General features: G+C 43.7%; 1 long non-coding RNA gene across 2 annotated transcripts in view; it reads left to right on the top strand.

The window, feature by feature from the left end:
• LOC138923474 (uncharacterized) overlaps positions 1–21,768 on the top strand; it is a 48,798-nt gene extending 27,030 nt beyond the window's left edge. The window contains exons 2-4 of one of the 2 annotated variants that reach the window (XR_011437125.1): positions 6,749–6,846; positions 15,648–15,802; positions 16,006–18,185. This is a non-coding gene — a long non-coding RNA (uncharacterized lncRNA). Of the gene's footprint in view, positions 1–6,748; positions 6,847–15,647; positions 15,803–16,005; positions 18,186–20,277 lie in introns of those variants that run through there. The other variant, XR_011437126.1, reaches the window with a different exon arrangement.
• Positions 21,769–24,852: the final 3,084 nt, after the last annotated feature.

Below are 24,852 nucleotides of genomic sequence, written 5' to 3'. Positions count from 1 at the left end.
AAACGCCTCCTGACATATCCCAGGAGGGGTTAGAGCTTGGGGTATGGCTTCAAACAGATGGGGATTTGAATCTTGTGCCCACTACTTGAGAAAAGCATGACTATGGGAAAGTCATCAAACCTCTCCTATCCTATTTTCTCAACCTTAAAGTACCCAATTCACGGGATTATTGTTATAATCCTTTGAAATTATGTACATAAAGCAGACAGCATTTGGGTCCTGGCACATGGTTTACTGCAATGCCAATTTATCGATTCACTTTTGTAGTCCATATACATCTTGCTCAGTGTGCTTTCCCCAGCACCTAGTGATAAGGATCCAGGCTGCCCCAGGGAGAGAAGCCAAGGTGTCCTGGCCTACATGCCGATCTATACCACCCTCCAGGAAGTACAGGACGTCCTGACCCGATTCATCCTGACCTGATTCATCCTTACCTGATTCATATCTAAAGTTATATGACCACCCGATAACTAGACCCCACCTGCACTGATACCATTTTAGTGACTTTTTTACATGATCTTTTGTTTGTCTAGTAAAAAATAACTCACATACCTGTGCCTTATAAATTTAGCCCTACCCTCAACCCATTGCAGCTCTTCACTGCCCCTGGGTCCTGTCCCCATGCTATTCTGAGAATAAAGGAGCACCAATACCAGACTTTGAGAGTCCAAGAAATCTTTCCTTCGACTCTTCGGCTCACCGAGCCCGCATCACCTAGCTCAGGGCCTGGTACCAGGACTAGTTTGGGCTATCCTATCCATGACAATATGTGGGCCATTCTTCTTCAGCTGCTGGAGCTGTTGATGTTGGATATTACTTGTACCTGAACGACTTGCTTAGGGGCTGTATATGGAGCATTGGTGCTACGTCAGTGCTATGGTGACTGTTTTGTGTAATGCATGTTTACGCTGTTGGAATAAGGGCAAAGCCACAGTGATGTGTATAAGGAGTGAGGTCATACCTGAGGGCGGGACCTCTATTCCGGAATTGGGTTGGAGAAGTGTAGGTGGGTGGCAGAATGGGGATCTTTCTTTCTCTTGGACTTGACCACGGAGATGTCAAGATGACTGGGGTGAGACTGTGAGCAGGAGGTCTTTACATGACACCCTCTGCATGGCCTCCTTCTCTCTTGAGTCCCCACCCTACCTTATTCTAATTGCCACGTGAGATAGCGACACTGGCTCCAACGGCCTGGGACCTCTCCTCTCTCTTGGCCCTTAACCTGTGACCCTGGATTCTCGGCTTCATCGCTGTTGATTCTTTGTTTCAGGGAGCTGTCGTGGGAGTTGTAGGAGGGTTAGCAGCACGCTATTGTTGGAACTGGAGCAGGGACGAAGTGAATGCTCTCCTCACTAGATGCCAGTAGCAGCTCTCCAGTTGTAACTGTAAAAAATGTCTCCAGGGGCCAGCCCAGTGGCGTAGCAGTTAAGTGCACACGTTCCACTTTGGCGGCTTGGGGTTCACTGGTTTGGGTCCAGGTGCGGACATGGCACCATTCAGCAAGCCATGCTGTGGCAGGTGTCCCACATATAAAGTAGAGGAAGATGGGCACGGATGTTAGCTCAGGGCCAGTCTTCCTCAGCAAAAAAGAGGAAGATTGGCAGCAGATGTTAGCTCAGGGCTAATCTTCCTCAAAAAAAAAAAAAGTCTCTAGACATTGCCAAGTGTTTCCCAGGGAAATACGGTTGAGAACCGCTGAACTAGACTTGTTTCGTAGGTTTTCTGTGTTTACTTCCCCTGTGTGCACTTTGACATTTTGTAAAGTCTTCTCAAAAATTCTATCCTTTCTCAACTGTGCTAAGGAGTAAGGAAGTGTTTCCTGGATATGCACAAACCAGGTCCTTACAGGAGGAACAAGCAGACCTTGGAAGTGACTCGGGTTGATGGTGACCATAGGCATCAAAGCGAAAGAATCTTGAGGAAATGAAACACACCTGTTTCCCGCCTGCAGCTTCTCTTCAGACTTTGACACTTTGAGAGGGATGGTGGTTTTGCTTATGTCATTCCTCTCATGAGTTTTTAGATTGTTTTTTTCACTAGAGGCAGGTGCACATTCCAGAAGTTCTGAATAAATGTTGCGCCACTTTACTGAGTCCTAATTAGAGCTGAGTTTTATAGTTTTTAACTGGGAGGGGAAAAGACAAAGGGTAAAAGTTTAACATGGCTGAAAGCCCAAGAAATAAATTTGCAAAGCCCTTTATGGCCTTTCCAGCTATAGCAGAAATTAAGAGAGAATGACGGTGCCGCTTCCTGATGGCCAAGCATCTGGAAATGTTTTTGCCTTGTTTTCGTGGGCACCATGGTTGACTCACAAGGGACCGCCCCCCCCCCCCCCCCCCCCCCCCCCCCCCCCGGCATCTTTTACATGGAGTACTACTTGCAACTCGTTGGCACAAAGAAGATTTACGAATCTTTCAGTCCCCGCACTTTCCTTTCTTTGTCTTGTGAAACATCCCATCCAGGCCCTGAAATGTGAGCCAACATAACAACACAGTGGGGTGGCGTGCAAAGCAGGTGCGAAGTTTTGGAAAACTTTGCCAATACAAGTATCTCTGGACAGATGACAACTCAATAAATGTGTGTCCTAGGGCTAATAGGAATTTTTTAAACTTGAAATATTGTGGAATAGGTAAGGGTTTAGCTACGGGACAGTTTTCATATTAAGTTGAGTTCAAGAAACATTATTAAATGATGCAAGGGTTTGGGCTAGACATTGGATAGGGGAGGGGAGGTTGGTCAGGCAAGATTGCTTTCGGGAACACACTCAATTTGTAAGGGAGTGAAGTCAGGCATGAATATAACTATGATGTACTTTAATACTCTGTAGCTGGCCAAAGGCTATGGGAGAGACGAGGAGGGAAGAGACTCTTTCTGGTCCAGAAGGATGTGAGATGGCCCCGTGGAGGAGGAAGCATTTGAGCTGAGTCCTGAAGCTGTGTAGGAATTTGTCAAATGGCTGGCGGTGGATGGGCCCTGCCGCAGGGAAGAACGGAATAGGATAAGCAAGGGAACAGAGACGGGAAGGAGCAGGACATTGGCGTTTAAGATAGGTTAAAGTGGTGCTTTTTTTATCCACTACAGATAGTAGTGGAAGATAAGGCTGGATAGACACATAATAGGTGTTCAATAAATATCTGTTAAATGAATACATTAAAAGTACGTTGTAGTCGTATTACAGAGGCTTTGAATGCCAAATTAAAGGGTTTGGACTTTCTCCTGTAAGCAGTGTGGGGCAGAGAGCGTTGAAAACTTTCGAGCAGGAAGGTAACATCAGATTTTTACTTTAGGAAGATTAAATTGGCAAATGCAGGTAGCACGGATTGCAGCAGAGTTTCCAAAATATGGTAGGTGCACCACTGGTGGTACACAGGATGATTTTAGGTGGGCTGTGCAGGGCTGACGCTCAGCTGGTAAGAAACGACAGAGACCTACTGCTCGATCAGGGCGCCTCTGCCATCTGGACTGTAAATGTTTCCTGTATCACCCCTAGGCACATGGACACATTTAAAGTGTTAATAGTTATATTCAACTGTGAACTTAAAAACTACTGTATAATATAAAATTTTCTCTTAAAACACATTTATTTATGAAGAAAAATGAGTTAATGTAAAGAAAAAATTAAATAATAGAATATAGGTGGTGTAGGGGATCAGAATTAGCCACCCCAAAATGTGTCTCTTTGCCTTGACTATTTTTTTTTTGCTGAAGATTTGCCTTGAGCTAACATCTGTGCCAATCTTCCTCTATTTTGTATGTGGATCACTGCCACAGCATGGCTGCCAGTGGGTGGTGCAGGTCTCTGCCCAGAAACCGAACCCAGGCCACCAAAGCAGAGCACGCCAAACTTAACTACTAGCCCATGGGGCTGGCCCCTGCCTTGATTATTTTTAAGAACAGAAGACTCTGAAAGAAACTTTGACCTTCCCTGTAACTGCTTAAAAGAATTTAAGATAAAAGGCCTATCCCCAGGACAGGCCATCACCATAGATAACTCTAGGTATCAATAGATTGCGAGGGTCCTTGCTAAGCTCATTCTCTCTCTCTTTTTTCCCCCAGAGGAAGATTAGTCATAAGCTAACATCTGTGCCAACCTTCCTCTATTTTATGTGGGATGCCACCACAGCATGGCTTGATGAGCAGTGCATAGGTCTGCACCCAGGATCCAAACCCATGAGCCCTGGACCACCAAAGCAGACTGCATGAACTTAAACACTTGCCACCAGGCTGCCCTTATGAGCCCATTCTTATCAAAGTTCTGTCTACCAAACATATGTTTTTCCATTTCCATGTGAATTGCCTTCCTCCCCTTTGAAGACCCAAACCACTACCCCCAAAGCCCTCCTTTGTCTTGAGCTGAAGATGGTATTTAGGTGGTGGGATTCAGCCATTCTGACGAGTTACTCAGTTTTCCTGGGTTCCTTCCATGTATGCATGTTATAAAGCTGTGTTTGATTTTCTCCTGTTATTCTGTCTCATGTCAATTTAATTCTTAGACCAACCAGACGACCTAGAGGGTAGAGGAATTGTCTTCCTCCCCTTTAGTGGATAAGCAAAAGTCCTGAAGACGGCATGTGAATGGTTGAAGTTTGGGAAACACTGGATCAGAAGGACAAGAGATTAGAGGAAGATGACCGGTTAACAGCCATTTGGTCTACCTTCTGAGCAGTCAGCTAGATCATGACCAGTCTTTGGCCTGTGGTATAACAAATTTGCAGGGTTGAGCCCACCCAACATGTTTGTGTGGGGGACTGGAATTGGCCACCCCAAGATATGTCTCTTTGGCATGAGGATTATTTGGGGCTGGTTACTTTTAAAAACAACAGCAGACAGGAAAGACACGCTGAAAAGTAGAATTTACTTACCCTTTGTTAAGAGACATTTACGTTTGTAAAGGAAATCTCCATCTGTAAAGGTATCTCCCTCTCTGTACCAGGAAAAAGGGGTGATGACCTTATCTCTAGAAACTCTTAATCAATGCAGAAGGCAAGGACTTAAATCTGCATAATAACCTTACTCTTGTTTACTGTACTTGTCTGGTAATCTCCCGTAACTGACTCCCCCCACCCCCAACATCCTCCTTTGTCTTTAGCTAAAGATGATATTTAAGGTGGTGGCTTCAGCCATTTTGGCCAGTTGCTCAGGTTGCCTGAGCCTCTCCCATGTATACATGTTATAAAGCTTTGTTTAATTTTCTCCTGTTTTTCTGTCTCATGTGAATTTAATTCATTCTCCAGCCAGAAGGACCCAGAGCAGGTAGAGGAAATGTCTTCCTCCTCTACAATTGCGTTTTACCTTTACTGTGCAAGAAAAGCTCTATTCCAGTTAAAGGCATTTTAGGCATTAGGGAGCAAAGTGGAGAAAACTTGTGGGGCCAGAGGAATCCCAAAATATCAGGTTAGGTTTTTGACTATGGGAAGGCAAAAGTTAAGACCCTTTTAGACTGAATTTGTGGGGAGCGGAGGTAGCTAGAAGGAAAGTCTTTAGTCTCTTCTCTCCAAGGGTAACTGCTCACCCAGAGAACCATCCCCACCCAGCTCTGGTTGGATCTCTATCTGCCTGTGTATGCATAAACTCTCTCTCCAAGCACATGCAAGAGGTCCACCACTGTGGTTGCCCCTGGGGCAGGGAAACTAACAACAGGCATGGGAAGAGGATTACTTTACACTTATCTTCTACGTTCTTTATGATACGCATGTATTTTCTGTTCAAAATGCAAATTTTAAAAATTAAAATTCAAACATATGTATTACACATATGTTTGATAAAGTTGAGATCATACTTTGTACACTGTTTTGTATCTTCCTTGACCATTTAAGATAATTTCATGAGCATTTCCCCATATTCGATACCCTTTCAAAAATATCTTCCAGGGGTTGGCCTGGTGGCGCAGTGGTTAAGTGTGCACATTCCACTTCAGGGGTCCGGGATTCGCTGGTTCGGATCCCAGGTGGGGACATGGCACAGCTTGGCAGGCGATGCTGTGTCGGGCGTCCCACATATAAAGTAGAGGAAGATGGGCATGGATGTTAACTCAGGGACAGTCTTCCTCAGCAAAAAGAGGAGGATTGGCAGCAGATGTTAGCTCAGGGCTGATCTTCCTCAAAAAAAAAAAAAAAAATTTCCATTTGGAAGTGTGTACCATAATTTAGTCATTCCCAGTGTTGGACCTTTATATTGTACCCAATGTTTTGGACAGATAATGAAGTTGTTAGAAATAAGGGGCCGGCCTGATGGCACAGCCGGTTAAATTTGCACGTTCCGCTTCGGTGGCCCGGGGTTCGCTGGTTCAGATCCCGGGTGTGGACGTGGCACTGCTTGTCAAGCCATGCTGTGGTAGGCGTCCCACATATAAAGTAGAGGAAGATGGGCACGAATGTTAGCTCAGGGCCAGTCTTCCTCAGCAAAAAGAGGAGGACTGGCAGTAGTTAGCTCAGATCTAATCTTCCTCAAAAAAACAAAACAAAAAAAAGAACACGAATGAATCTCTATAGACTTTAAGGACGGTTTCTTAAGTAAAATGAAAAGAGTCTCCCTCATTTTAGCATTACAATTGGCCAAATAATTCCTGCTTTTGGGGGGTTTGACAAAAGGAAGGGTGGCAGGGGACTTAGTGGGTTGGAGAGAAACCTCTTTGCCTGGGTGTTCAAGTTCTTGTTGTTAGCGAAACGAAAGTGGGTTCCCTCCTGGGGAGTTAAATCAGACTCTCCACCAGAAGCAGTGTCTCACAATGTACATTTGTGGCCAATAGGAGACCAGGAGGAATCATTTCCAGAGTCATGGAGTCCCCGAACAAAGGGAAGCAGGGACATTTATTTTGGATGCGGGATGAATATTCAAAAGGGAGAGGTGAGTATCCTCTTGCGCAGGCTCAGTTGGAAACATGTTTCCATATACACTGCAGGTGACTGTAGTAAGCCCTAAGCTCCTCCTGGAGAGATCTTAATATTAAAAATAAGGCAAAGGTCATAGCCGTAGCTCTCTGGTGAGGCTTGGTCTGGTTCAGGGTGGTTGGTGACTGCATCTCCTTAACGTAACAACAGGAAAAAAAACAGTTTGGAAAAACAGTTAAAATATCCAAACCCACTCTTGAGTTCCTTGGGGTGACTAGTCAGTGACATTGTCAGGAATAGATATTTATTTATTTTTCTGCCCCATCTCCCCAACCCCCCATACATAGTTGTACATCTTAGTTGCAGGTCCTAGTTGTGGCATGTGGGATGCCACCTCAACACAGCCCAACGAGTGGGGCCGTGTCCTCGCCCAGGATCCGAACCAGCGAAACCCTGGGCCACCGCAGTGGAGCACGGGAACTTAACCACTCGGCCACGGGGCCAGCCCCAGGAATAGATATTTAAAAAGCACATCTTTATTAAGATATAATTTACATAGCATAAAGTCCACCTTCTTAAAATGCACAATTCAGTGGGTTTCTAAAAAAATGTGTATTTACAAAATAGCACAACCATCAACACTCATTCCAGAACATGCTCATCATCATCCCCAAAAGAAACCCATACTCATTGGTAGTCTTTCCCCATTTCCACCTCCCCTTGCCCCTGACAATCACAAATCTACTTTCTGCCTCTATGGACTTGCCCATTCTGGACATTTCACATATATAGAATCACACAATAGCTGGCCTTTTATGACTGGCTTCTTTCACTTAATATAATGTTTGCAAGATTCATTCATGCGGTAGCATATATTAGGAAAGCAATTTTTAAAAAACCACTTGTCTTCTTCATTAAAAAAAGCCAATTTCTAATTAGCTTCTGAGAGGCATAACAGCCCTGCGTTCTTCCCGGAGAGGTGGCTCCTCTCCCCCCCACCCCGCTTCCCCTCTCCTCCTCCCTCCCTCCCACTCTCTTTCTTTCTTATGGAAAATAACCATCTGCCTGCTCAGAGTTCTCCAGGTCTTAGCACATTTCAAACATCCCGTCCTTCACCTCTTTCTCCTTTTCTGCCCCAGTCCCCATTTTCTCCAGGCTAATTTTAAAAAACAAGAAGGAACAACCTCTTTTTTTAGCACAGAGCTTTCTCGGCTGTATCTGCTGACTGGCCATAGGGAAACTCACCTTACTCTGGGAATACCAGTGGAGGTCTTCCTCCCCAGACAACGTTGTATGAAGGGCAGGCAAGCACTTTTTGTGCAGAAAGCCAGAATTTTCTTAACTAACCTAGAAACATGCGTTTACTCAGTACATGGGACTATATAAAATGCTCTATGAAATATAAAGATGAGAAAACCAAAGACCTGCTTTAGGTAGCTTATATTCTATGAAAGCATCTAAAACATTCTTGATAATATTACTTCATAGGTGTTCATGGACTATACTCCTTCTAGATAGTGAAGTCCTCAAGGGCTGGAACCATGTTCTATGAATATTTCCAATACCTATAGTGCTTTGCACAAATCTTTACAATGCGAGGCCTTCTTTTTGTTAGGATGCCCTAAAGTAAATGTACATGGAAGTGCTGAGAAAGGTCAGATGAGGGATGGGTTACTCCTGGCTGGAAAGATCCAAGAAGGCTTCATGGAGAAAATGGTTTCTGTGGTAAGCTGTGAAGGATGAATGGGATTCAGGCACATGGAGTTGGAAAGAGACTTCTAGGAAAAGAGGAAATGTACAGAGGCGAAACAGTGTGAGGCATGAGCAAAGGGAACGAAGACTTAATTTTGCAATGAAAAAGGAGAGTTGAGAAAGTCATGTCAGATGACCTAAACTTCCAAGCAAGGAAAGAAGCAGGGGTGTCTTCAAAGAAGGAAAGCAGCTGGGGTGGAATTTGGGTCTAAAGGGGTGTGGAAAAGGTTAGATTGTAGGATGTGGGCTAGAAACTCTAACAGACATTAAGACACGAGATCTTGAGGTGTTAGTGGGTCACACAAATGGAGGTGTCTACAAATATGGGATCATCTATGCTATAATTCAACTGATTTCTTAAGTATATTGGTGGATATAATATTTTAAATTTTAATAATTTACATTCTATTAAAAATTAAAATACACAGTCATTTACTCATCATTTATTCAACAAGTATTATTAAACACTGTTTCAGACTCTGAGGGCACAGCAGTGAACAAAATAGATAAGATTCCTGCATTTTTAAACATTTACATCTAGTAGGGAGAGGCAGACAAAAAAAAAAAAAAAACCCAAGTAGCACAAACGTGTATAATATTAGCAGAAACCAGTAGAGTTAAACATCATTAATTCAAAACTGCTTATTCATAATAATAGACAAATATTAGCAAGGGCTGTTTTCTAGCTAACTAATAAAAAATTGTTTCCTAATACAAGTATTAGAAAATCCAAACAGTTCCTTCAAAGTCTGTTTTCTCTAGAGCTTCCTGTGTCAAATTAACAAGGTTTCATTGCATTAAGGCAGGAAGTTATTCAGCACAATATGAAAGACAATTTTAAATTGTTCGGGACACTTCAGCACAAAGTATATTTGTAATGAGTGTCCAGAGAATCATGCTGGCAGTCCATAAAGTCTTGGTAACAATACATAACACTGTAATTTTTTCTTCTTGAATGTATTTATCTACAAGTCTAGACGCCTAAGATGCAAAGATACATAAGACACCATTTCTACTTTCAAAGCGCTCCCAGTCTGGAGGAGAAAAGAATCCATTAGAAAGCTAACAAAATACACTGTATAATAACTGATCCCAGGACTGAGGAAGGCGTGCTGAGCTTGCCTTGAGGGCTAGGCAGCCGTCACGACTCTCACAATAACTACTGAATCTGGCCCTGAAGGACGGGGGTGGAGAGGTCCATCTGCTCAGGTCGAAGGAACTGCATCAACAAAGGTGAGGAGGAAGCAGGTCTAGAGAAAAGGAGCTAATATTTATTGAGTTCCATGCACGTTTGGAACATAGTAGATACATTATAAACGTTTGTTCAGTGAATAGGCGTCCTTGCTAGGAAAGGATCATTACGGCCATTTGGTAGATAAAGAAACCGAGGTGCAGAGAGATTAAGTAATAGTTCTAAAGTCACATAGCTACGTGTGGTAGTGTTAGATATTGACCTCAGGCTGTCTGCCTAAGAAATATAAGTTTCTTTGTCCTGTCCTGTTGTGTGGCTCAAGTGCCCACGTGTGGCTAAAGTACAGGGTGTCTAGTGAGGGAGTAGAGTAGGCATTGTAGCCAGAGGTGAACTTAGAAACCAAGTTGGGACATTTACTGCAGCAGTCCCTGAAAGACATTCTAAAGAATGTACACTGTCCTTAATGGGAAGCCACCAAAGATCTTGAAGTAGGGCAGTGACGTCATCAATATTTTTTTCAGGAAGACAAGTGTGATGGATTGGAAGTTGGGGGGGCGGTGGGGATGCGGGCAGTGGCTATGACAGTAGATTGGTAGACAAGCTAAGAAATGCTATCGCACAGAGCTGGTGAGGAGCAATGTGAGACTGAGCGGCGGCTGTGGCCGTGGAAATGGAGACTAAGGGGGTCGAGGCCTGGAGAGTTATCAGAGGAGGAGTCACCAGCACTCACCAGCCAGATCATTCGAGGGCAGGGAAAGGATGCCTGAGGCTGCTGGGATTTCTAGCTCTGGTGAAGGAAGATCCCATTAGCTGAAATGGGATATAAGAAGAGGAATGCAGAGGCTGGCCCATGGCATAGTAGGTAAGTTTGCACACTCCACTTTGGTGGCTGGGGATTTGTGGGCCCAGATCCCAGGTGCAGACCTACACGCAGTTCATCAAGCTATGCTGCAGGAGCATCCTGCATACAAAACAGAGGAAGATGGGCACAGATGCTAGCTCAGCAACAATCTGCTTCAAGCAAAAAGAGGAAAGATTGGCAACACATGTTAGCTCAGGGCCAATCTTCCTCACCAAAAAAAAGAAAGAAAGAAAGAAAAGAAAAGGAATGCATTTGGTGGGCAGAAGATAATATTTTGGACAGTTTGAGTGGAGACATCCAAAGAGAGATGTATAATGGACAGTGGGAAATATGAGATGAGAGCAAAGGAGAGTGGCTGGATTAAGAAAATGTTGGGAATCATCAGTCTCTACGAGACAGTTGAGGCCAGAAGGATGAGAGGGCCGGGGGAGGTGTAGAATGGGAGAAGAGATGAGAAGACAAGGGGAAGTCAGCAAATGAAGCTAGGGAAGAAAGGACAGAGTTGTAGAAGGAGAACCAGAGGGAGATGGGTTATGGAAGCCAAGGGAAGAGGCTAGGAGAGGTGAACTGGGCTGAATGAAGGTTCTTGGTGACCTCTCTGAGCCCGGCTTCCCAGGAGAGCATGGGACAGAAGCTGGGTTTAGGATTGAGGACTGAGTGGATGCTTAGGCAGCAGGAAATGTGAGTACAGTCTATTCTCCGAATATTGCACAGCAACAAACTCTGGATAACTCGAGAGGAGTAGAGAGTAGAGAGAAATCTTAGTGAGATCCCTTGGGAAGTTTTGGAGCTGGCAGCTGCCTTGGTCAGCCACTGCAGAAGAAAAGCGAGTCAAGCAGAGTCCTCTCTGCTCCACTCTTGGGCAAGGCGGCTTTCCTAACATGGAGGGGAGAATCAGACTTAGCAGGAGCCTCCTTTTCATCACTGTTAAAAGACTGCAATATTGCTGTTCCCCAGGCATGTCCTACTGATTGTTTTATAATGGTGTTCTCTTTGGAAGGGATAAAGATAGGACTGGACTCGTAGCAGAGGGCAGAAGCAGGTAGCTTAGTGCCTCAGTTCGTCAGCCAGGCTGCCTAGACTCAAAGCCCAGCTCTGTCACTTACTGTGTGAACTTAGGTAAGTTACGTAAGCTCTCTGTGGCCCAGTTTCATCATCTGAAAACAGGAGTCATAATAATGCCACCTCAGGGGCTTGTTGGGAGCATTATTTGATTTAATAAATCAATAAGAAGAACTCAGAACAGAGTCAGAACCTGGCATACAGTCAGCCCCATGAAAGTATTAGCTACTATTGTTAATAGTTATTCCAAGCATTTGGGGCATCAGTGTTGGAAAGACCCTGGGGTCTTTCCACCTGTCACCAGCCTGTGCTGCTGCTCTGATTGCTTTGGCTATTCTTCAACAACATGAAGTTCTTTTAGTTTTGCGTATAACAGACCCTGCAAATTAATATTTGCTTTTCAAGATTAGCAGAGGCTGTTCTTAGGTGGAAAAACAATGGCTTCTCCTGCGGAGTAAGAAGGAAGAAGACACCTGTTAGGAGAAACTGGTTTCAGTGCAGTAAAACTCTGAAGCACGGTGCTTATGACAAAACCAAACAATTATAATATGGGTGGGGGTCTGTGTGCTATGAAATGTGACTCTTTTGGTATATTTTAACTAGCTGGGGAAGCTATATTTTTGCTTCTTATCTCTCTTAAAGCATTCACCCTCTAGAATACTCCAAGCACTAAAGTTAAACATCTGGTGCCAGGCAGGAGGCAAAAATAACCTTTTATCTCGCTGCTATTTTTGATGGCAACCGGGCTGTTAGATGTTTGGAATTGCTCTCCCTCACTGCCACCTGCTGGTGAAGGCCCAGCACAACCCTCATTCCACCAACCGCACTGGTGGGCCTCTGATCGAATGCCCCGCAGAGGCTGCAAAAAGAGACCCTGATTTCTTCCTATTAAGAAAATACATTGTCGGGGTTTTTTGTTTTGTTTTAGGATTGGCACCTGAGCTAACAACTGTTGCCAATCTTTTTTTTGTTTCTGTTTTATCTCCCCAAATCCCCCCGGTATGTAGTTGTATATCTTAATTGCAGGTCCTTCTAGTTGTGGCATGTGGGACTCCGCCTCAACATGTGCCATATCTGCGCCCAGGACCCGAGCTGGTGAAACCCCGGGCCACCAAAGCAGAGCATGCAAAGTTAACCACTGGGCCACCGGGCTGGCCCCATACATGGTCGTTTTAACTTACATCCAGGGCCAGCTCCTGCTTTTGTGGGACCTGTAGCTTATTCATTTGAGGGACAGTCTTTAAGGTGAAAGAATACCAACTCACAAATACAGAATCAGGTACGGCAGAGATGATCTATTTTAAAATGAGAAAAGATGTGAGAGCAAATTTTCTTTACAGTGTCTAATCTTGAATACCGTTTGAACTGACAGCACTTATTAACCAGTTTGTCTCCATGACCCCCTCGTGTGGGTACACTATGATTTCTGTTATATTTTGAGATGGCAGTATTTCATGTCAAATTAGCAAGAAGGTTAAATATTTTCCCAATAAAATATACTTTTACCGCTCTTCATTGATGGGATTATCAAACAATCTGAAGACTGCTTTATTTCTTCTATCTGAAATCTGTCTCTTCCTCTTGATGACTTACTGCTTTTGCTATAATCTGAATTTTTTGGGTCACAATTTGCATCTCAATGTCAGACTAATTTCTATTCATTTTATTCTTCATAGTAACCTCTTTTGTTTCATATTCCACTAATTTTTTACCTGAGTGTTCTCTCAAAATGCTAACTATGTGAGGTGATGTATGTGTCAACTAACTTTATTGTGGTAATCATTTCACAATAAATATGTATATCATATCATCACCTTGTACACCTTAAATTTATACAACTTTGATGCTACTCAGCCGTAAAAAAAGATGAAATCGTCCCATTCACAATCACATGGATGGACCTGGAGGGCATTACGTTCAGCAAAATAAGCCAGATAGAGAAAGACAAACACTGTATGATTTCACTCACATGTGGAAGAGAAACAAACTTACGGACAAAGAGAGCAGATTAGTGGTTACTGCGGGGAGGGGGTGGAGGGTGGGCACAAGTGGTGAAGGGGCACACTTATATGGCGTATGACAAATAATAATGTACAACTGAAAGTTCACAATGTTGTAAACTATTATGACCGCAATGAAAAAAAGAATGCTCGCACACTTTTCACTCTAAAAAAAAAATGTATACAACTTTGTCAGTTATATCTTGGTAAAGCTAGGAAAAAAATGTTCTTTCAGTGCTTTAACAAATAAATGATAAGAAGTCAAATGATGTCTGTCGCTTCTCACTTGTTTTCCTGAAACTTTGCAGAACAACTTTCCAAACTACAGCTGACACCAGACACGCTCCACTCAATTTCTCCTTAGCAGGATCCCAAAACTGCCTGCAGCCACTTTAATGCCCTTGATGAGGGAAATGTGACAGATAGGAAGCTGGAGTGGAAAGGGACAGCTGTCTGAACCCATTGTGGCTGAAATACCTTACTTTTGAAAATGTTATGTAAATGTATGGCCCTGTGAGCCCATTCCCGGGGTCAGCACGGGGGTCGTTGACTCCATCGGACACCTTCTGCACCTCACTGTTCATCCTTCTGTGCCCAGGAGGTGCCAGGGTTTAGGGATCATTTTTTATTACTTATGATTCCATTCTGTTGCTTCTGTCCGTGCAGAAAACTGCTTTAATTTAGGTCAAATGGATGGAATATCAGTCTAAAATAGAGAAAATGTGGAATTAGGAAATACTTTTAAGTGTACATTTTAAGGTGTGAACTAAAAAACAAGAGACTGGTCTGTTTTCGTCCATGCAATAACTTGACCTTGGATAAGTCACTTATTCGTCTGTAAAGTGAGAGAGCTGGGGTATCTGCTGAGCTAAATGCTCATAAACGCTGGTAAAAAAATTTAGCTACAGTCAGCTACATGCTGATCTTAGATGATTTCTGAGATCCCTTTAAATTGTAAAATTCCGTGAACTTGATGTACATATAGAACGCACTAAGCTGTTTCCGAGAAGACAGCAAATCAGAATTTTTTTTAAAGAAAATGAACTTGTAATATTATTTGTAATTAGTGTGATCATTTCTAGTTTATTTATTTATTTATTTTGAGGAGGATTAGCCCTGAGCTAACTGCCGCCAATCCTCCTCTTTTTGCTGAGGAAGACTGGCCCTGAGCTAACATCCGTGCCCATCTTCCTCTACTTTATATGTGGGACGCCTACCACAGCATGGCTTGCCGAGCGGTGCCATGTCTGCACCCGGGATCCAAACTGGTGAACCTTGGGCTGGTGAAGTGGAATGTGCAAACTTAACCACTGTGCTACCGGCCTGGCCCTGTTTGATCATTTCCATTGGTATGCTGCTAGGCTTGAAAATTTTGGTTTTAATAAATGGGCTAAACATTTGCTCTAATCGGAACATCGTATATATTATTAATTGGCCTAGAAACCCACATTCTTCTGTTATGGTGTACAGCCCACTTCCACAGTAGTTACCACTGATTAAATATCGTCAAGATAACATTGTGCGTATATATGTATATACTACCAGGCAAAAATAATATACATATATATTACCTAATCCTTGTATCATTAGGCTTTCTTTTTACTTTTGAAAATTTGCTGCCTTCTAGGGAAAAAGTACTGTTTTAAAAATAATTTAAATGAAAATGTCTTTTTGTCATAATCTGCTTTGTAGTCCCAAATTTTATAGCCTCTTGGAAAAGACTGATGCTATTTCCACCATGGCCAGCCAGTTTACAAGGCTTTAGCTTCCTGAAGGCAGGTGTTGAGGCCCCCGTGTGTTGGGGCACCTGTTCATTCTTTCTCATAAGGCCCCGGGCTCCGAATGCACATTAACTCCAGCCCTCCCCGGCAACCTGGTTTGCATTCTAGAGATCTCTGGGAAGAACAGTGCCAGAATTCCTTCTGATATACCCTTTGTCTTCCTCTAAGGCCTCCTGGACAGTGCATTTCACAACTAGGTGGGGGTGATCACATGATTCTTAGCAGGACAGAAAGGTGCGCTGCAGCTCCCATCGCCAGACAAAGCGCCAGCTGGAACAACTGAGCACATTTGCTCAATGGCCTCTTGTTTCAAGTTGGCCTTGGTAAGTGGCCTATTACATAGACAACACATGGCTAGTAATGTCACATATGGGGGGTACTTCTTGGCTCCTAGGGACACTTGCTAGGGTAACACATCCGTCCTCTCATGCCACCTTGCTCAGATTTCTCCCCAGGAGATGCTGGTGGTTTGGGAAGGAGTTGCTGGCATTCAGCCCTCAGACTTTCCTCCTTCCCTTCTCTCTAGGGTTGGCCTGCAGAAAGCATCTGCTCTGTTCTGCAGTCGGCCAGCCAACAAAGGCTCTGCCCGATGGGGTGAGGCCTGCTGTTTCCTAGAGCTGCTTGTGGCTGTGTGGGTGAGTCTGTCTAATTCTCAGGTTCGGTTATTAGGACACTCATTGTTGCTGCATATCTAAACCACATGCTTCCATTCAGCTTTTACCAGTAATTAAGCTGCTAATTTTTTGATCTCCATCTGCTTGCTTCCTTTATGTCTTGCAGATGGTTCAGAGATTGGGTGGGCAAGAAGGGTGCTATTTATTGACTCTCTCAAACCTCCACACTATGTGCCAAGACACGGGGAACTAAATTAATCAAGACACAGTTCCTTCCCGGGGTGAGTGGACAATCTAGGAACTATGAAGACGTAAAAATTAGGAATTTGCAGGGGTAACACACACCCAAAACTGGGCAATCCCAACGCTTTCCCTTTCTATCCACCAGCACAAGTTATTCCAGCTCTGGATGAGTCATCACACATTATCCTAGACTTAACTGCACATAATGAAGCTAAGGGTGTGGGTGATATTGCAAAATGTTTTCTATGTGTGTCTTGGAATGGGAGAGAGTACACAGCGAGGTGAGGGAAGAGGAGGAGGAAGCCCCTGGAAACATTTCAGGGAGACTTAGGTGCTGAATTCATTTTAACTTGCCTGGGAGCAGTGGAGTGCATCGTCACATCTGGCTTGACCAGTTCGTGTAAGTCAGCAAACTTCATTCGAGCATGTTCTAAGTGGCAGGTACATTTCACATCCTTTAAGTCCTTGGATTCAAGGTCCCTTCATTAGGCTGTGCTGGGATGCTTGGTGAAACTTCTGTTTTAGACCAACTGATTACTCCCTGAACCCCAAATACAACTTCCCTTTTCCTGACTTTGTCCCTTTTCTAGGTCGCGCTCTGTTCACCTGGAATAGTCTTTCTCCGATCCCTGCCCTTTGTAATCTTCTCCATCCTTCCACGTCCATCTGTCTTGATCACCTTAGTGGATGTGAGCTTTTGCTCTGTATAAGAGGGACCCTTCCGTTGCTATTTCTATATCTGCTTTTTTTATGAGCTACCTGCTGAATTTCATTTTCTTCTCTAGGTTTCTCCTTTGGGGCCCCTGAATTGGCTTCTCGTAGTTCTGTCACGGCAGGAGTCTAATATAAAATGACTTCGTGGACACAGAAGCAACCTCTCACACTTCTCAAAAGACACATGTAGAGATACCTATTTGATTCATTTGTTCACGTGTCTTGTTTCAGCTCAGTGATAGGCTCTTGGAGGGATGTATATTTCGTACCTTCTAAGATTCTTATTTAACAACTGATCTTCAATTAACAGCACAAGAGAATGAAGAAATTCCCTCCAGAATTCTGGAAGACATATATCAAAAAGTGTACTAGGAGCCCCATATTCTTTATCCTAAAACTTCATAAGCATTTTGCCTCCTTCTCTGTAGCATACCCATGTTTGTTTTTAACATAAAAATGTTATGAATTGTTTGCACTGAGTAAACAATGCTTTGAAAAGATGTGCGCTATTGAATTGCTAAGCTTATATATCCTCTGATACACTGCTGCTCACCACTGTTGTTTGATCCAGATGAGAAGCATGGCTAATAAATGCTCAATAAATATTTGTTAGATGAGTAAATGGATGAAAAATCTGATAATAATAATAGGATTCTTGTAGCTCCTTCCAGAAATGTATATATTGAGTCACAGCTTTCCAAGGGAGCTAACCCACGGCGTGATAGAAGTTTGATCTCTGTCTCCTTCAAGTCAGACCAGTCAGTGCAGGGACGCTATAACTCCTTAAGATTCTCTAATTAGCTTCATTTTACAGCTGGGAAAGTGGAGGCTTAGGCAGGTAAATGAGCACCGCAATTATCCATGAGTAAATAGACTCTAACAGCCGTGACTCCAAGGGCCCCAGGCCGGCTCCCTCCTGCCAGCCCCCAGGCAGGCCCTCCTGCCTCCATTGCAGCTCTTCTCACAGTGGCTGTGATGACCTGAGCACTTCAGTCTCCATGCTGGGCCTTGAGCTCCTCCTTGCTGGGACCGTGTCTTGATCATATCTGTGCGCTCAGGATTGATGACAGGCCCTCCCACACAGGCACCCAGGAAATGTCAGAATGAATAAGTAAAAATGTACAAATCAAAGAAACTGCTGAGTGATTCCTGATTCTCCAGGCCTGTCTTCTATGTAAGCCTTTTTTTCCCCCCAAACTGTGCTAAGACGGTGCTCTTGATTGTAAGTCTAAATGAAAGAAAACCTAATGCTTATATTAGAATGTGAACTCAACGTTTCTCAGACTTTCTTATTCTATTTTTACTGTATTGAAAATGTTCGGGGTTGGCCCAGTGGCACAGTGGTTAAGTTCACACATTCTGCTTCGGCAGTCCGGGGATGCCGGTTCGGATCCTGGGTGCGGACAGGGCACTGCTTGGCAAGCCATGCTGTGGTAGGCGTCTCGCATATAAAGTGGAGGAAGATGGGCACGGATGTGAGCTCAGGGCCAGTCTTCCTCAGCAAAAAGAGGAGGATTGGCAGCAGATGTTAGCTCAGGGCTAATCTTCCTCAAAAATACAAAAACAAAAAAAAACAGGCAAAAGAAAAGAAGGAAAAAGAAAACGTTCACTCAGTCAGATCCTCTTTACTTTGGGGGGCCCAATGTTATTGAGTCACTTCCAACTCTTTGAGAAACCCTGTGTCCTAGGGCACAGGGATTGCTTTTGTTGGTCTCTGAGAACAGGCGCTCCCCGCTCTGCTGATTCAGGAACACAACTTGCTTTGTCTTCTGTGGGGATAATATTAGTTGTCTTTTTTTTCTTTTGAGGAAGATTAGCCCTGAGCTAACTGCTGCCAATCCTCCTCTTTTTGCTGAGGAAGACTGGCCCTGAGTTAACATCCATGCCCATCTTCCTCCACTTTATATGTGTGGACGCCTACCACAGCATGGCTTGCCAAGCGGTGCCATGTCCGCACCCGGGATCCAAACCAGCGAACCCCGGGCCACCGAAGTGGAAAGTGCGCACTTAACTGCTGTGCCACCCTGACAGCCAGATATTAGTTGTCTTAGTCAGTACTCTTACAGGTCCCGAAGTTTAAATCAGCTCCAGATAGACATAACGAGAGTCCCTTGCTAACTCTTTTACAGGTACAGATAACAATTCTATGACTTATAACAGTTTTTAAAAACAGCTTCATTGAGATATAGTTAACATACAAAAAAATCACCTATTTAAACTATGCACTTCAATGGCTTTTGATGTATTCACAGAGTTGTGCGACCATCACCACTTTCAATTCCGGAACATTTTCATCACCCCCAAAAGAAACCTCATACCCTTTAGCTATCACTTCCCAACTACTCCCTCGGGGAAACTAGCCATGTGCACAATGAGAAAGCTCTGTTGCAATTACAAAAAGCTACTTTGTTTGAATATGAATTACTCAAGATTATTGTCTTTTCAAGTGAGAGAAATCCCAATCGAACTGGCTTGGGCAAAGGGAGGATTTACTGACCAATAGCATCCATGGAAGTGTTGAACAAGGAAACTATGGCTCGGGCATACATGCAGCTGGGTCTTGGAGACAAACTGAATGAGGGGCTTGCCACGACTCTTCTTTCTTCTTTGCCCTTCTTTTCACGTAGTGTTCATTTTTTCTCAGTGCAAAATATTTTCCTCTACATGGTGGGAAACACGCAGCGTCTCCCCTGCCTTCCGTTGCATGGCCTCCACCACTGAGGAAGCCAAAAATAATTTGGAAGCCTAAAGCCACCAACGCGGACAAAGCTCCCCCGGAAGACGACCAGGCCACCCTTCAAATATCATTACTGATTTGCGGGGTGGCTTTTCTTCTGGAGGATATGGTCATGTTGTGCTTCAAACTTAGTATAACCTATAAAACAGAAGTGGTGTTTGGGGACAGCCAACATCTGGGTTACAAATTAAAGATATAAAGGTAATAAAAATTAAAAGGCATGTTTACTTCACACCATGTGCTTAAAATCTAATTATAGTAATGATGCAGATATTTAGGCACAATAAAATCTGTGGGAGGTATCGTACATATAAGGTTAAAAACAAGGATAAAAACTGATAGGATATTAATGCAATTGCCTGATTAAGTTCTGGTCGATGGTCAAGGGGACGTAGGTTGAAGGAGTGTGTGCAACTTTCAGGAAATGTCTTTCAGAGTTGTTCCCTTCCCCGTCTCCTTCCCTTTTCTTTTTCTTGTTGGTTTGCATGAGGACTCAAAGCCTGGAGCTGAAGCAGTCATCTTGAATCAGGAAGTGGAATCTGCCTGTCGAGGATGGTGAGCAACAAGATAGAAAGAGCCTGGGTTCCTGATGACTGTGGGGCCATCATGCCAGCCTGGGATTACTTATGCCAACGTTTATGTGAGAAGACAAAATTTCAGTCTTGTTCAAGCCACTGTTATTTTGGAATTTTGGTCACAATTGGTCAAACCTTGGGATAAATGGTGCAATAAGGTGTTTTCTATTCTAATAATTTTTCAATCTCAGTGGATTGTGCCGACTGGGTAGGATAAGGACATTTGTAGATAAAGCCTCAAAAAAGCCTTACTTCAAAGAACTCATATAACTCAGCAACAAAGAAATGAACAACTTGATCAAAAAGTGGGCAGAGAATATGAACAGGCATTTTTCCAAAGAAGATATACAGATGGCCAACAGGCACACGAAAAGATGCTCAACATCACTAATCATCAGGGAAATGCAAATCAAAACTACAATGAGATATCACCTAACACCCGTCAGAATGACTTTAACTAACAACACAAGAAATAACAAGTGTTGGAGAAGATGTGGAGAAAAGGGAACTCTCAAACACTGCTGGTGGGAATGCAAACTGGTGCAGCCACTACAGAAAACAGTGTAGAGATTTCCCCAAATATTAAAAATAGAAATACCATATAATCCAGCTATTTCACTAGTGGATATTTACCCAAAGAACAGGAAATCATTAATTCAAAAACATTTATGCACCACTATGTTCATTGCAGGATTATTCACAATAACCAAGGCCTTGGAAGCAACCCAAGTGTCCATCAACAGATGAAGGGATAAAGAAGATGTGGGGTGCTGGCCCTGTGGCCGAGTGGTTAAAGTTCCATGTGTTCCACTTCAGCAGCCCGGGCTTGTAGGTTGGGATCCAGGCATGGACCTAATCCATTCATCAGCCGTGCTGTGGAGGCACCCCACATAAAAATAGAGGAGGATGGCACAGTTAGCTCAGGGCTAATCTTCCTCAAGCAAAAAAAGAGGAAGATTGGTAACAGATGTTAGCTCAGGGTGAATCTTCCTAACCAAAAAAAAAAAAAAGATGTCATATACATATACAGTGGAATACTACTCAGCCGTAAAAAAGGACAAAATTGTGCCATTTGTGACAACATGGATGGACCCTGAGAGGAGGATGATAAGCAAAATAAGTCAGACAGAGAAAGACAAATACCATATAATTTCATTCATATGTGGAAGAGAAACAAACAAACACATAGATAAGGAGAACAGATTAGCCATTACCAGAGGATAAGAGGGTGGGGGAGGGTGAAAGGGTTAAAGGGACACATGTTTAGGGAGATGGATAGAAACAAGACTATCCATGGTGAACACAATGGAGTCTATACAGAAACTGAACTATAATAATGTACAGCCGAAATTTACCCAATGTGATAAGGCAATATGACCTCAATAAAATTTTTTTAAAAACCCTTACTTGCTATGCACTCTTTCTCAGGAAGCCATTGGAGTAAATCAGTTAAGAGGAAGACATGCTCCTGGAAACAGGGAGTCCAATACAGGACAGAGGGGAAAGCAGTTTCTTAAACGGGGATGAAGGGAAGCTCCAGGACAAGGGCTTGCAGCAAGCCGGGGGAGCAGCCAGTCCAGACCGCAGCAGAAGAGTAGAGGCACCAGGAGAGGTGATTCCCGGGAAGAAAGGAAACTGGTGGGAGACCTTATGGATTTGACCATCATGAGGTTTTACAGCTCTGGGGATGGTTTGGGAACGAATTTGTGATTGTCACAGGTAAGTAAATGAAAAAAACAAATCAATGGTAAGCTAAAGAGGACACAAAAATTATATGAGAAATAAAATCTAATTACAGTATTCTGCATGGCTTAGCAGCGACATATCCTAATACAATAAACACGCTACTGATTCAATAAAAATCTGTGAACCAAATGAAACAACTATATTGGATGAAGGAGGTGATGCGTGCACGTGTCTGTAAGGAGAAGAGATTTAAACACCCATCTTTCACGATAATAAAACCAATAAAGTCTAAATTTTTTTAAAAAGTCAAGAAATAGAAATATTTCAAGTAAATACCAAAGACACAGCTAAGAAGTTGAGACTGGTTGCCTCTGAGGAATGGGGATGAGGATGAGGAGAGGTGCCCCAGGGGAAAGATGTTCTGTCTTTGCCATGTGACTCTTAAAACTACGCAGTATACTACTTCAATAAGAATAAAAATTAAATTAATGAAATAAAATAAAACTGTTTGACTATATAATCTCTAAACTCCTTAGAGAGATTGGATTGAATGCAAGAACATTAGGAAAAAATAAGGAGAAGGGAGGACATTATTAGGAAAAATGAGTCTGCAAACCAAAATTGTAGTTTAAAATGATTTACACAGCTTTGTCTTCATTATCTATCAATGAGGAAAATGCCACGGTCCTTATTGAGGGCCAGGCCTACAAAGAGGAACATGGCTCAGCGCCCACCCCCAGAGTGTTTGCACATGAATCTCGGTGCTCCATACTGTGTTCACTACAAGGTAACTACAGCATTGTTATCTTCTCAGAGCCCACTCTGGGCCAATCATCTTCTATATAGGAAGGCAAATCCTCACAATAACTGTGCAAAGGGGGCTTTACAGATGAGGAAACTGAGGCTCAGAAAGGTTAAGTCACTTGCCCAATTTCACTGGAAGGCTGGAGCCAAGATCTAAACCCAGGAGAGATTGACTGAACAACTCGTTCTCCTTCTGTCCCCCTCCCTGACATTCTCAGCGTGGTTAGTGTGGATAGCAGCTTCTGTGCATCCCGTGCCTCTGCTGCACCAGGCACTGGGCTATGTGCATCACGTGCTTTACAGTCATTTGTTTTGACCTATATTCTGTGGTGCTGAGGATGCCAGTCGCTTGCTCCCCCAGGCTTTCTTGCAGCAAGGGCACATGGTCTACTCACCACCAATCAGACTTTGACTCAGGAGCCAGTGATGCCAAAGGAAAAGACAAGAACACTCCTTTGGCAGCACGGAGGTGTGCCACTCAGATCTCCCTGCAATGAACCTGCTGTGAGGAGGGTAACTAACTGACAGACTTCGGCATTTGCTGCAGCATTCATTCCACGTCTCTGCTCTGACCAGGAGCTCTGTTCACTGAATGGGAACAGAGCATAGAGGAGCTGGGACATTCCTCTCCAATGCAGGTTACTCTAATAGGCTGATGTTCTGCCTGGCTGAGACTTTCCCAGAGGTCCCTACAGTCTGAGGCTCTCCCCATCCAATCCGCTTTCCTTCCCTCTCTCCTTTCACAGGTGTCAGACCTGCGTCACAGTCTGAATGCTCTCTCTGCCTACTCCTGCTCCCTCCCCCTTTGCCTTTCACAGGTGTTTCCCTCATAAATCTCTTTCACTTCTAATTCTGTCTTGGTGTCTGCTTCCCAAGAGGCCTAAACTGACCCACCTTCTCTGAAGATGGTGGCAGGGATGGCAGGTGAAAAGGCAAGGTTTGAGGGCAGTGGTGACTTTGATGCTGGTGGCAGGAGCAGTTGCAAGATAGCTGAGTTCCTAGCATGGACATGGCAGTGGAGCAAACTATGGTGTCCAGTGCTCAATGCAGTGGAGGTTTCTGCCTCAAATCAGTTATATAGCATGGTTTTTGGCTATTGTTCTTGGAAGTCTAGCCATGAGCTAGTCCCTGGTTGAGCTGAGATTTGAATACAGATTGGTTTATTTCCAAAGCCCCATTCTTAATAGTTGCATTATATTCCCCATTTTTCCAGTTCAAAAGAATGTGGTGATCTCAGGGCTGGCCTGGTGGCATAGTGGTTAAGTTTGCATGCTCCACTTTGGCAGCCCGGAGTTGTGGGTTTGGATCTCTGGCACGGACCTACACACCACTCATCAAGCCATGTTGTGGTGGTGTCCCATATACAAAGTGGAGGAAGATGGGCACAAATATTAGCTCAGGGACAATCTTCCTCACAAAACAAACAAACAAAAAATATGTAGTGATTTCACATATAACTTCAGCTGAAAATCTGACAGGGACTCTGGGAGTTGGGGGGACTGATTTCCCTGGATGTGTTTAACAAACAAATATTCCTCTGGGGCAGCATAACAATTCCTACAGGAGAAATTAGTTCAAGCACTACACTCACACATTGTAACCTGGTTCTTCTTCTTTCTCTCTTCCCTGTGCCTAGAGGGGCATAGGATGAATGCTCGATGGCATTCCCTTTCTTTTTTTTTTTTAAAGATTTTATTTTTCCTTCTCCTCCCCAAAGCCCCCTGGTACATAGTTGTATATTCTACCTGTGGGTCCTCCTAGTTGTCCTACGTGTGATGCCACCTCAGCATGGCCTGATGAGCGGTGCCATGTCCACGCCCAACATCCCAACCAGCAAAACCCTGGGCCACAGAGGTGGAGCGCATGAACCCAACCACTTGGCCACAGAGTCGGCCCCCCCTTTCATTTTTACAGCCCCTTAACCTCTGGGGAAAAACTGGATGTGGGTGTATTGGTTAGGGCAATGCTAATTCTGTAATAAACAAGCCCCAACCTTTCAG

This window comes from Equus caballus, chromosome 3 (genome assembly GCF_041296265.1).
Source record: "Equus caballus isolate H_3958 breed thoroughbred chromosome 3, TB-T2T, whole genome shotgun sequence".
In the NCBI taxonomy this organism is placed as follows: domain Eukaryota; kingdom Metazoa; phylum Chordata; class Mammalia; order Perissodactyla; family Equidae; genus Equus; species Equus caballus.
Note: the sequence above shows the minus strand (reverse complement) of the source record. Positions and strands in the feature narration are given on the sequence as shown.